A 12,278-nucleotide genomic window follows, 5' to 3' on the forward strand; every position below is an offset into this window, starting at 1 on the left:
TCTCCAAAGGCTGTGAAAACAGGCCAAAGGCAGGGGCTGGAGCGCAGGGAACTACTGTTCCCCGTGAGGCACTCGATACATTTGTGGTACAGATGAGTGAGTGAATGTCTGGATGACACAAGGCAGGAAGGTTGGGAAGTATTTTCTGATGCCAGGTCAGTGGCTTAAAGGCTAAACTCACTGAGATGTCATTTCCTGACTTGTATTCCGACCAAATCAATGCAACTTCATTTCATCTACTTTTAGTCTTTTACTATTTGAAATAACGTTGTACACTTTTCCAAGTATTTCCTTACGAAAAGCTTCTGGAAAATCCCAACTGTGGAATTGCTGACTCAAAAGCAGCACTATTTTTAGGGATTCTTGACACATTGTATCAGAATGTCCCTCCAGAAGATTGACAGAAATTTTCACGCCAACAGAGCTCTGTGAATCCCGTCAATGCCCTCTTCCTTCCTCGGGTAGGGAGAAATTAGGTGAAATTCAAATGCGTGTTTCTTCAACAGTACTTAGGTTGGCTATATTTTGCTGTCTGTTGGCCATTTGTAATTCTTTTTTTTTCCTTTAAATGGTTATTTATTTTTGAGGGAGAGAGAGAGAGAGAGAGAGAGAGCAAGAGTGGAGGAGGGGCAGAGAGAGAGGGAGACACAGAATCGGAAGCAGGCTCCAGGCTCCGAGCTGTCAGCACAGAGCCCGACGCGGGGCTCGAACTCACAAGCCGTGAGATCGTGACCTGAGCCGAAGTCAGACGTTTAACCAACTGAGCTACCCGGGCACCCCCGGCCTTTTGTATTTCTTATATGAATTATTTATTCTTACCGATAGTCGATTTTTCGGTTGGGATTTTGTTTAATTTCTTATTGTGGCAGAATGTTACTTGGGTGTTTCCAATGGACCACGTCCATTCAATGCCGCATTCAATGCCTCCCCCCCTTGCATCTGGGCGACTTGTACAACCCCCTGTAACAGATAGAATGAGGCAGAAATAGCACGGGGAGGGTTTTAGGGCTCAGCCGTCAGGGAGCCTCCCCTCTCCTGCCCGTGTTCGCTTCGAAGCCGGCAGCCACGCATGGGGTAACACACTGTCAGAGGCCCAGTCTGGCCACCAAGAGAAGCTTCAGGAAGAAAACTGAGGCTCCAGCTAAGGGCTCTGGCTGAGCTCCCAACAGCCAGCCAGGTGAATGGTGGCGACCTCGCTGGTGACCGGGGTCACTGAACAGAAGGCTTGGCCATGCCAAGCCCTGTCCGGGCACAGAATCAGGAGCAGATGCCTAGGACGATTGTCTTTACGAGCCGTTACTTTGGGGATAGCTTGTTGTATCCCAAGAGAGAACCCAAACTCTCACTATGGGTGTCAGTTCTACAGATTAAAGCTCACGGGTTGGAGATATGAAGTGTCAGAAGTTAATTTTCATGGTTCATTTTCTCCCCCCCAGAGTCTGTCTGACTTCTCATTATAGCTGATTGATTTAGTCAGATCTATCCCTTCTTCTCTGCACGGTTTCAGCTTTTCAGGTCATGCTTGAGGCTCTTTCTCATCCCAGTTAAGCCCACTGACATCCAGCTGTATTTCTTCTCTCGTTTCACGTTTGTATGCACGTGTGCATTTTTAGATGGGATGTGGAACGTTTTCATCAATCTGGAAGTTACGGTGAACCAGGGCAGGGGGGGAGGCAAAGTCTGTGGGGGTGCAGGGCTTTTCCTGGACCTGAGGGGAGAAGGAAGTGGGGGTGTGGCACGGGGAGGGAGACGGCACTCTGGCCGGAGGAGGCCCGGCAGGTGATAGAGGTGTGCGAGGGTCCAGAGTCATCCAGATGCCCCCACCTGCCTGACCTCCTGCCGGGTGCCCTCTGATGTGACCATGGTGCCTCATCTGCAGAGCACGTCTTCCGTTCAGGCCCTCCTGGGCCCCCATGAATGTGCCACCCCCTTACCTCTGAGAAGGTCACGAAAGTTCCTTCACTAACACCCCCGGGGAGCTCTGCAAAGGGCTGAGTTCAGGCCCAGCTGGGAACCAGGGGCAGGTGGACGAGGGGACAGTGGGCACCTCCAGGGTGTGGGCCATTCGTCACGACCCCTAGCCTCCTCTAGACCAGCAGCCGATGTCAGGGAAAAGAAATGCAGACAAAAAAAGGTGCAGACAGGAGACACGCGTCTAGGTTAAGAGACTTAAAATGTATCCTATACAAATAAAACAAACAAACAAAAAAAAACCAACACTGCGTGAATCTCATTCGGATTCTGATTTGGGGGAAAATGCCATGAAAATGACTTGGGGGACAATTCTGGATGTTTGAATCTGCACCGAGTATTTAATCATATGAGGAATGTGTCTTCTCATTTGAGGTTTAGAATGCGGCTAGGTGAGATAGTGCCTCTATTGTTAGAAGATATTTGTTGGAGTATTCGGGGGTCAGTGGGTCACCGTGTCTGTATCTCACTTTCTTTTTTTTTTTTAATTTTTTTTCAACGTTTCTTTATTTTTGGGACAGAGAGAGACAGAGCATGAACGGGGGAGGGGCAGAGAGAGAGGGAGACACAGAATCGGAAACAGGCTCCAGGCTCCGAGCCATCAGCCCAGAGCCCGACGCGGGGCTCGAACTCCCGGACCGCGAGATCGTGACCTGGCTGACGTCTGACGCTTAACCGACTGCGCCACCCAGGCACCCCTGTATCTTACTTTCAAATGCCCCAGCAAATAAAAGCAAAAATAAAAGTAAAATGTGAACACTATTGGCTCTGAGGAAGTAAGTATACGAATGATCGTTGTGGTGTTCTAGAAAATAAAATAAAATAAAATAAAATAAAATAAAATAAAATAAAATAAAATAAAATAAAAATAAATGCAAATAATAATAATATAAAAGAAAAGAAAAAATAGAATAAATTTTTTTTTAACATTTATTTATTTTTGAGACAGAGAGAGACAGAGCATGAACGGGGGGAGGGCCAGAGAGAGAGGGAGACAAAGAATCCGAAGCAGGCTCCAGGCTCTGAGCTGTCAGCACAGAGCCTGATGCGGGGCTCAAACTCACAGACCGTGAGATCGTGACCTGAGCGAAGTCCGACGGTCAACCGACTGAGCCACCCAAGCGCCCCAAAACAAAATAGAATAAAATAAAATGAAGCATGGCACACCCCCCAAAAAGAGATATAGTCTCTTTGGGTCCCCTCTTGGTATTTGATTGAGATCCTTAAGAAAATGCCAGTCTGCCTCAGTGCTCCTCTAGGGTGCAGGCCCGTCCGGGGCTGAAGGTGAAAATAGGGTGGTGGCAACCTCATCAGGGTCTTCTCCCTCAGGCGGAGGTCCTTCGCATCTGGCAAGCTCATCCAGGGCAACCCTCGCGTGCAATTTAAAGAAACTCTCTGAAAGCTGGTCCCGACACGACCGATGAGCCCAACAAGCCCACCACCAGGGAGGGCTGAATGAAAAGACGGGCGTGTGCGACACTCCTTCTTCGCCCGCCGAGACAGGAGAGAGGCGTGTGGCACGGGGGGGGCCAGGCCGTGTGACCTCTCCGGCCTCCCTCCCCCCCCCCGCCCAGCTGTCTGGTCCGCGAATCACTGTGGCATGCATCTGAGCCTGGCGACCGCTGTCTAGGACGTGACTTAGAAAGTGGGGCACAGATCACTATTGATTGGCAAAGACCGAGAGCATTTTCCCACGGGGCTTGAAGGTCATCGTCGTTTCAGTTATTCACTCACCCACTTATTCATTCATTCAAGAAGCTGGCTCTGGTCAGAGGCTGCTGACCTGGGGGCTTGGAAGGTAAATGGGACCCAGTCCCTGACCTGGAGGCACTCACCATCCTCACAAGCCAAAGCCAGGGTAAAACCCAGCAGGGGACATGCCTTTAGAGGTAAGTGTGGCACAGGGGCAGAAAGAGGAAATGTTTACTCAACCCGAGGCGGGGCAGGGCACAGTGAGCCAGCCAACGGGGTTAGGGATGGCATCGCTGGAAGTGACTCTGTCCTTCATCAAGGTTCTTACCGGTGACGGCCCAGAACGTTCCTTCGTCCTCCCCGCGGCCCCGAGAAGAAAACCCGAATGCCGACCCCCCGGCTGCACAGACGTTGGAGAGGTGACTTTCTCTAGCATCACCTGTTATCTGCGATGGAGGCGAAAAAACCCCTCTGAGAGACCGCTCACTCCTGAGCCTGACCCTTACCAGCGGCCTCCCCAGGGAAGGGCAGACGCGGCCCAGGCAGAAACACGAAGGTCAAGAAGGGGAAGAGTGACCCATGAGAACGGCAGTGAGCTCACAGAGCAGGCTGTGCGGAGGCGGGGTTTGGACCCAGGGGGCTCAGCCCACAGACTGATTATTAGCCCATTTTACAGGAGTACAGACTGAGCTCAGAGAGGTGGGGGCACTTCCCGGATGCCCACCCCCCCACCGTGGCAGAGCGGGAATCCAGACCCCCACTTTCAGCATGAGGACCTCCAGCTCTTTGCCCCGCAAGGGTGGCCTGAGAGGCCCTGCCTGACCTTGATCCTGCGTGGAGCCAAGGTCAGCTGGGCAGCGTGGTGGGGGACGGGGGAGGGAGGGAGCAAGTATCTCTGTATCTGTCTTCCAGTTAAATAAAAACCCGGATCGCAAAACTGCTGCCTCAGCCCTGGGCCCATGTGTGCGCAGGGCGGTGTCCGCTGCTCTGGAGAGGAGCCAAAGCGGGCAAATGTTTAACCAGGTGTGTCCTGTGCCTCCCAGAGCCTGCAGAGATTCCCTAGTGCTGACCCCAGACCGTCCCAAAAAGTGCTGTGTGAGATTCCTGGCCCGGGTTGCCGCCACCGTCTGGGGGTGCTTCTAGGCATCTGGGGGTGCTTCTAGGCGTCTGGGGGTGCTTCTAGGCGGTTTGAAGCCTGCCAGCCCCAGGTGCCATCCTGTTCCGGACCCTCAGCACTGGTCAGCTAAGGTGCAGGCATTTCCTGTAATCAGAAGGCCAGAACCCCTTACCTGTAGAGTTAATGGTCCTGCCTTTACAGATGGGGAAACTGAGTCCCAGAGAAGGGCAACCCCGGCCAAGAGTCACGCTAGCAGAAGAGGGACAGAAATGAAGTCTCTCGACACCCAGCCACGGGCCCCGTGCTCCCTGCCTCAGTCCGCTCAGGCTGCTGCGACAAAATAGCACAGACCAGGTGGCTTAAACCACGTTTATTCTCACAGCCGTGCAGGCTGCAAGTCCAAGATCAAGGCAGAGTCGGGGCGCCTGGGGGGGCTCAGTCGGTCGAGCGTCCGACTTTGGCTCAGGTCTTGATCTCGCGGTTCAGGAGTTCATGCCCCGCGTCGGGCTCTGTGCTGACAGCTTGGAGCCTGGAGCTGCTTCCGATTCTGTGTCTTCGTCTCTCTCTGCTCCTCCCCTGCTCATGCTCGGTCTCTCTTTGTCTCAAGAATAAATATAAACATTAAAAAAATTTATTTATTTTTTTTTTAAAGATCAAGGCAGAGTTGGTTCTTAGCTTGAGAGCCCTTTCCTAGCTTGCTCATGGGCACAGGCCTGTGCCGAGAGGAAACTGGCAATCTGGCCGTCCTCGGGCATCCTTGACTGTGCTCCTGTCCTGACCCCCCACCCCTGCCCATCCAGGCTTCTGCCCACCCCACACACCTTCCTTCCCATTCGGCTGCGATGTCCCAGCCCTGCCGGCCCTTCTAGATTCCTGACAGCCTCAGCAGGAGGGACCGACAGGATCACCCAGGCGCCCTGTCCTGGTGTGTGAGCCTCACGGAGATGGGGTGGGGACCCCCCAGCATCACTTTCTGAATTACTCGAGGCATTAAATGAATCACGGAGGATGGAAATGACTCCCAAGTTAACCCCTTATGCCCTCCTGGTCCTACCAGGGAGCGAGTCTTGATTTGGCATTGGTCCGAATGCTTCCCTGATGCTTTTTCTTCTCGCACAAGGAGAGAGCCGCCTCTGTGCCCAGGTCCTTCCCAGCCAGGATTTAACACCCCATTGGCTTTGGGTTGTGATTATTCTCACCAGTGACTTCAGTTCATGACCAGCAAGACGGCTTCTCCACTTAGAGCGGCAATGTCGTGTTTGCCTTAATTTTTTTTTTTTTTCTATTTCAGCTTCTATAAGGGGATCCATTAAATTTTCAAAAGATACGAAGTAATACATTTTGCAAAATGTTTTTGGATTATGGTAAAAAAATCATAAATGTAATACGCCAAAGACTGCCATTTGGTAACTATTACTCGGACACAAACCATGAACCCAGGCAGGGAAGATGAGGCCCTGGAAGGGGAGGCCGGACAGCCGGTGTGTGTGGGAGGGGCCACCTCCCGCGTCATGTGGATTTGGACCTACTACGCCCTAGCGTTTTATACTCGGTTACTCCCTACTACCAGCCTGCGATCTGCTACTTTTCCTGTTACAGTTGTGAGGCTGAGGTCCTGGGGATTGGAGGCTTTGTTCCCTGGGCCAGTGCTATCCACCCCTCCCATCCCCTCCCCCCATCCGGGCCCTGAAGCCTCCCCTCCCCCACCTCTGCTCCGCTCCCCGCTCCCGGCCCGTCTTGGGGGAGCTGGGAGCTGAGTTCATAAGCCCTGAGCTGGTCTCTCTGACAGTCTCTGTCCCCAGTACTAGCTGTGACCCTGACTACAACTGTCTCAGCATAAAGAGTAGGACCCCCCTTGTGCTGACCTTCAGGGAAGCACTGATGTCACCTCCTACAAACACACAAGACTACATTCTCTCCTGCAAGACCCACCTCTGGCCCATCCAGCATTCTTGGACCTAGGAGCACCTGCTTGGGCCCTGGGGCCTCGTTTATACGAACTCGATCTTGCACACAGACTTGTGTGCTGTCCCATTTTAAACCCGAGTATGCTGACACCCAGAAGCTTCCAGCACTTATCCACACTCACCTGCCTTAGAAGGAAAAGAGCTCGCATTCCAACCCAGATTGGTCTATAGCTCCAAAGCTGACCTCGGTCCTCCTTCCCCATGAACGTTCAATTTCAGAGAAGCCTCTGTCTACCCGGATCCCCGTATTCACGTGATAGCCCCAGTCCCTCATCTCTGGCCCCCTCCTGGGGTGACAGCATCAGCTACCTGATGCGCGAGTACTGGGCACCCCCTGTCACAAAGGGTTCCTGGGAAAAGGTGGGGGTGGGGGTTGCCGGGGAGGCAGGTGGCCCTTGTTCCTCTCCTGAGAGGTCCTGCCCCTGGAGCCTGCAGACCCTCGGCCTCAAGGACAAAACAGAGGGGAGACTCTGGGCCAGAAAACCAGAAACTTCATCCTGGACCACGCACTAACTCCTGGTGACTTTGGGCACGCTGTTGCCTCTCAGCGTACTCGTCTCTAAAATGGGGAAGAGCTTTGGGAATTGGGAACTCACGGGCTTGATATGGCCCGCAAACACATTTGTTTGTCCCTTTCTTTGCCCCCCCTCCCCAACCTTTTCTCATTGCTTCTTTCATCACCTTTTGGTTTTGCTTTTGTTCTGTTTGGGGGGCTGTGGGTGTGCATACGGGCGCATGCCCACAAGCATGGCGATAACAAGGCTTCCTGTTGATATGCCAAGTGGGTCCCTGGTTTCTGTGGTTGGCCCCTGGAGGACCTGGATGCCAGGAACTATCGCCCGGGCCTGGAGGGACTGGAGGTCCCTTCCCTGGGGACAGCCTCTGCAGCAGCTGGCCGACCACATGGCCGCCCCGAGGTGGAGTCCAGAATGCATTGTTTCGCTCTGTAATTAACACACAGGGTTCATTTTTCAGGGCCTGACTTGGAAACAAGTGCCAAGAGCATTCCAGAGGGGTCAGAGGGAGTGTTTACTGTCAGACTGTGGAAGAGACTTCCTCCAATAAACCCTTGGGTCACGTACCAACCCTCGAGTAATGCCTTCAAGACTGAGTACTCAGCAAACCCTCATTCGGCACCTACTGTGTGTCAGGCCCCAGCCCAGGCGTGGAGACACAGAGACACAGGTTGGATGCAGTCCCTGTCCTTGGAGAGCTCCCAAGCCTGCTGGGGGAAGCCGATTTATAAAGGGACAACCCCAGGGGCTAAGAACACTGACAGAGATGAGCACCAGACCCAGGGAGGTGGTGGGCAGGGAGAGTCGGCAGCCTGGGTGGTGAGTCCTGTGCCCGAGTCCGGAGTCTACCCACCCATTTTTCCAGGGAATGTAGTAGAAGGAGGCATTGACCTATCCTCGAAGGCCGGTAACAAGGGTCTCCTCTGGACATCAATTGTTTCTCTGCCCGACTGCATTCTTTTTTCCAAAAATGTTAAACGCTGTGGAATGCGTGAGTTCAACAGTCAACGCTCTTCAGAGACAACCAGTGACCGGTGCCGGCTGAGCACATTTCTCCAGCACTGTCTTCCGGGCTTCAACATAGCCAAGACTCCAGGGCTTACTGTCTTCCAGGCCTGCAGAGACAGAGCCTCGCAGGGTTGCACGCATTCCATCCTCAAAACACCTCCCAGAGGAAAGTACTAGGAGCAAGCACGCCCGTTTTCTGCGCAGGGAAACCGAGGCACGGCAACAGTGAGTCAGACGGTGCAAGTCACACGGGAAACCTGGCTCCGGGTCCGGGCCCTTAGCCCTGAGAGCTGCGGAACCTGTCCACCCTCAGCCGTGCTCAGACCAGCGTCAGCCCCCCTCTCTGCTTCTCGCAACAGGGTGAGTGAATCCATACGCCCACACGAAAACAGCGTTCACCCCCACAGGCTCGCACTGTACGAAATGTCCTGAGCCTGAACTAGACCTTGTGAACATCCGCTGTTATCACAGGCAGAGCTACTGCCTTCACTTCAAGGTCTGTTTGGTACTCCAAATTTGAGCACACCGTAATGGATCGGACCAGTCTCCTCCCGGGGCGTGCGGGGTGGTTTCCGGTGTTCCACTCTTACAAACCATGTTCCCCGCAGAGATCTTCGCTGGGGCCGATGAGCATTTCGGCCGCATGGATTCCTGGAAGAGGGATCGCCAGGCCAACGGTGCGGCCCCGCCAGCCAGCCAGCCACACCTGCCGAGCTGCCCACCGGGCAGACTGGTCCAGAACTCACTTCCATCCACCGGGGGAAGAATGTCTGAGCTGGCCGCGTTTAAATGCCTTTTCCCGTTGTGGCTGACCGCTGAGCTGCATTTCACAGCCTCTCTGCGCTTGGCTTTTTTATCTGTGCTCTTAAATGGCTTTGAGAAGGTCAGGATAAAAAAAAAAAAAATCAATGGTGCAAACGACAAAGGTGCGATGTGGTCAGCTGCTGTCGTTCCCAGGAGGACAAGCTTGGCTTGCGGCCCTTGGGTGGAAGTCACACAAAGGTGCCCCGTCCCCCCCAGCAGCCCGTGCCAGCCTGCACAGCCCAGAGAGCAGATTTCGCGCTGGATCTCAGCCTCCACCTGCGCAGGGCACAGCCTGGCCAGCCTTCCACATCATTCTAGTTAGGGCAGGAAGCTGGATCCAGGCTGCCCAGATTCAAATCCAACCTTTCAACCCCATGAATCATGCGTCCTTGGACCAGCCACTTAAACACTATGTGGCAATTTCCTGGTGTGAAATAGAGGCTGGTGATCATAATAATGCCTCCCTTGTGGACAGCAGTGGTGAGAATTTAGGTGAAATATTTAAAACCCTTATAGGCTTACACAGTACAGTATCAGTAGATGTTTGCTAACAAGCAGTTAACAATCCCCCTGGGCAGGTCTTCGGGAGGCCCGAGCATCGCTCCCAGAGGTCCTCTACCACAAAGGTTTCTTTGGCCTTCAAGCCAGTGCATTTAATGGAAAGATGCTGGATCTGGGAACTGGAGGGAAAAGGGCTGGAATCCTCATTCTCTCCTACCCTCTGTGTGACTTGAAGTGACTCTTTTATGTGATTTTCATGTTCCAGAGTTTTGTCTGTATATTCGAGACCTAGCATCGCACCTAGGCAAAAGGGCCACCACGAATTCTGGTTCCTCTACCAATTCAGGGGCTCCAGGATGTAGTAGAGGGTAATAGGCGGGGGGTTGGGGCTCAGGGGGGAGGAGGGGTGCGTGGAAGAATCCAGAAAGGAGCACACGCTTCTGGCTCCCTGTGCTGGCCTGCCAAAGCCTTCAGCGGTGACCAGGTCGTGCCCCGCCAGCCTGCCCGAAGCCCCCCGCGGAGCCATCCCAATGCCGACTGGCAGACTCGAGACACCGGGGCTCGGCACACGCACCCCTCCAACCCCACACACCCTTCAAGACCCAACCTGTGTCGCTTCCTCCTGGAAGCTTGGGTGATTTCTCCAAACTGGGATGGTCGGCTCCTGGGATCTCCCACACCTCTTTCCTTGTACCTTTTTTTGTGGCAGGCGCTTGGAAAAAGCACCCGTGCGTTGCTTCTGTTCTCCAAGAGAGACTGGAAACTTCCTAAGGGCAGAGGTTGGTGTCATGCAAGACCCATGGCGGGGCGGGGGTGGGGAAGGGCATTGGAGTCGTGAGTTTACCACCAGCCAGTTCTGGGGTTCAGTTCCCAGCTCTGCCCCTCACTACCCCGGAGGCCTTGGGTATGGCACTAAACATCTCTGCCTTAGTGGGGGAAGGGGTAGGTGGCCTCCATTTGCAAGCCCCTCCCTGCCCTGCCCTGCCCTGGACTTGGCAGGCTACGTTCATACTTGTGGATCCTTAAAACAGATGGGTTCTTCTCCCTCACCTCCTTGCGCGGGGAAGGAAACCGCGGAGCCTCAATGGTAGCAGATTTGCCTGAGGACACGCTGTAAGCGGGCAGAGCTGAAATCTGAACCCAAGTCTGCACACGCATGCTCTAGCCGCCAACGCCCCCGTGCCTGTCTCTGTCCCCTTGTCCCTGCTGTGTCCCCCCTCCCCTCCGGCCGCCCCAGCCCCGCAGGGAAAACCAGGCGAGGCATTGGATGCATCCTGTGAACTCGGCACATGGATTTCAAACAGGGACGTAGCAGCCGAATGTGGGTGGTTCTTGCCTTCACTCAGCGTGCTTTAGGCTTTCCAGTCCTGGTGGGCGAACCACACAGCCCCTCACCGAGCCCCAGAAGCCTGGCCCGCAGGAGCAGGAGCAGTGGCCAGAATTGGGGAGAGGAACTTGCACCTTCCGGCTCTCCTCCTGACACTGTTCTCTCGGGAGCCCCGGGAATTACGTTTTCCTCCCCGTTTTGCTGTGTGCTCAGGAAGCAGCACGCGAAGAAATCCTGGGCCAGAGCAGGCGCTGGCGAGACAGCGGTCGTGGCCGCTCTCCAAGGTTGTCCTGAGCAGGCACCCGTGGTTTACATTATGTCCCCGAATCGCCACAGCCACCCAGAGGCAGATCCCCTTACTGTCGTCACGGACGAGGAGACTGAAGTTTAGAGCGATGCAGGAGCCCGAGCGCGTGGCGGTCCCCGGATTTCTAACCCCCTGCGAGCTGGCAGGTGCTCCTAAAACACGAGGCTTGAGCACGGACGCTCATCCCCACTGCCCGCCGTCCGTGCAAAGGTCTTCCCGTGAGGGCCCAGAGAGGCCGACTCGGGCTCGCGTGGCCCGCGTCCCTGTCCCTCCTCCACGTCCGCCTGCCACCGGCTGTTGATAATGTTCACGGAGTCGATTTCTGCCAGGCGGGGACGGGCCGCTCACTTCCACACTGCTTGTTTTGCGACTTCCACTTATACACTGAGCCGGCGTCTAGCCAGACGAGGCCTGGCCCAGCGAACGGCCTGTGGGATGACGAGCGCGTCTGCTGGGCTTTGCAGAGGTCCCGTGCGACGCCTCCCGTTGGCCCAGCCTGCCCGAGGTGTGGTGCCTCTAGAAGAGGTGGCGATTTCGAGCGGACACAAAGCAGGCTGGGAGAGGTTTCCTTCTCGTCCCCCTGGGCCCTTCCCTCGAAGTGAACTGACACAGAAGAAGGGCGGTCCTATGTGTCCTACGGGTCTCTGGGCCCACGTTGAAGCTGTGTGACCTAGAGCAAGTTATTGAACCTCTCTGAGCATCACTCGTCTGTACCTGAGACAATTCCGCACACCCACCTGGGTGGCGAGGAGTAAGAAGGTAGAAAAAAACAAAAAAAAAAACCCAAACCAAACACCAAAAAACAGTGCCGGCAGATGGACAGTACTTGGTTTATGTTCACTTCTTTTCTTTTCCTCACCGTTGCGGGGAAAAAAAACCCAAAAACCAAAAAACGATCTTATCAGTTCTTTTTTTGGACATGCATTTTGGTCTGGAGAGACATGTGTATGTAAGATGTCGTTCCTGGGAGTGTGAAACGAATCCCTCTGCCACGTTGCTTGCCTGCTTGTGAGTCCGGACGCAGGCCTTCCTAGCTTGCCGTCCTAGCGCATGATTCAAGCTTACAGCA

The 12,278-nt window shown here is 54.3% G+C and overlaps 2 long non-coding RNA genes across 3 annotated transcripts; both read right to left on the bottom strand.

Moving 5' to 3' along the window:
• Positions 1-3,033: 3,033 nt before the first annotated feature.
• Positions 3,034-5,293, bottom strand: LOC109496237. The gene is made up of 3 exons (XR_002152217.3): positions 4,953-5,293; positions 3,992-4,109; positions 3,034-3,761 (listed from the first exon to the last, which is right to left on the bottom strand). It is a non-coding gene; the product is annotated as an uncharacterized LOC109496237 (long non-coding RNA).
• A 24-nt stretch (positions 5,294-5,317) lies between these two features.
• Positions 5,318-8,219, bottom strand: LOC109496236. 2 transcript variants are annotated; one of them, XR_006592530.1, is made up of 4 exons: positions 8,116-8,219; positions 6,870-7,691; positions 5,602-6,074; positions 5,318-5,381 (listed from the first exon to the last, which is right to left on the bottom strand). It is a non-coding gene; the product is annotated as an uncharacterized LOC109496236 (long non-coding RNA). The 2 variants fall into 2 exon arrangements; XR_002739544.2 differs by lacking the exon at positions 8,116-8,219 and having other exon boundaries at positions 5,322-5,381; positions 5,835-6,074; positions 6,870-7,730.
• Positions 8,220-12,278: the final 4,059 nt, after the last annotated feature.

This window comes from Felis catus, chromosome F2 (assembly GCF_018350175.1).
Source record: "Felis catus isolate Fca126 chromosome F2, F.catus_Fca126_mat1.0, whole genome shotgun sequence".
NCBI classification, from domain to species: Eukaryota; Metazoa; Chordata; class Mammalia; order Carnivora; family Felidae; genus Felis; species Felis catus.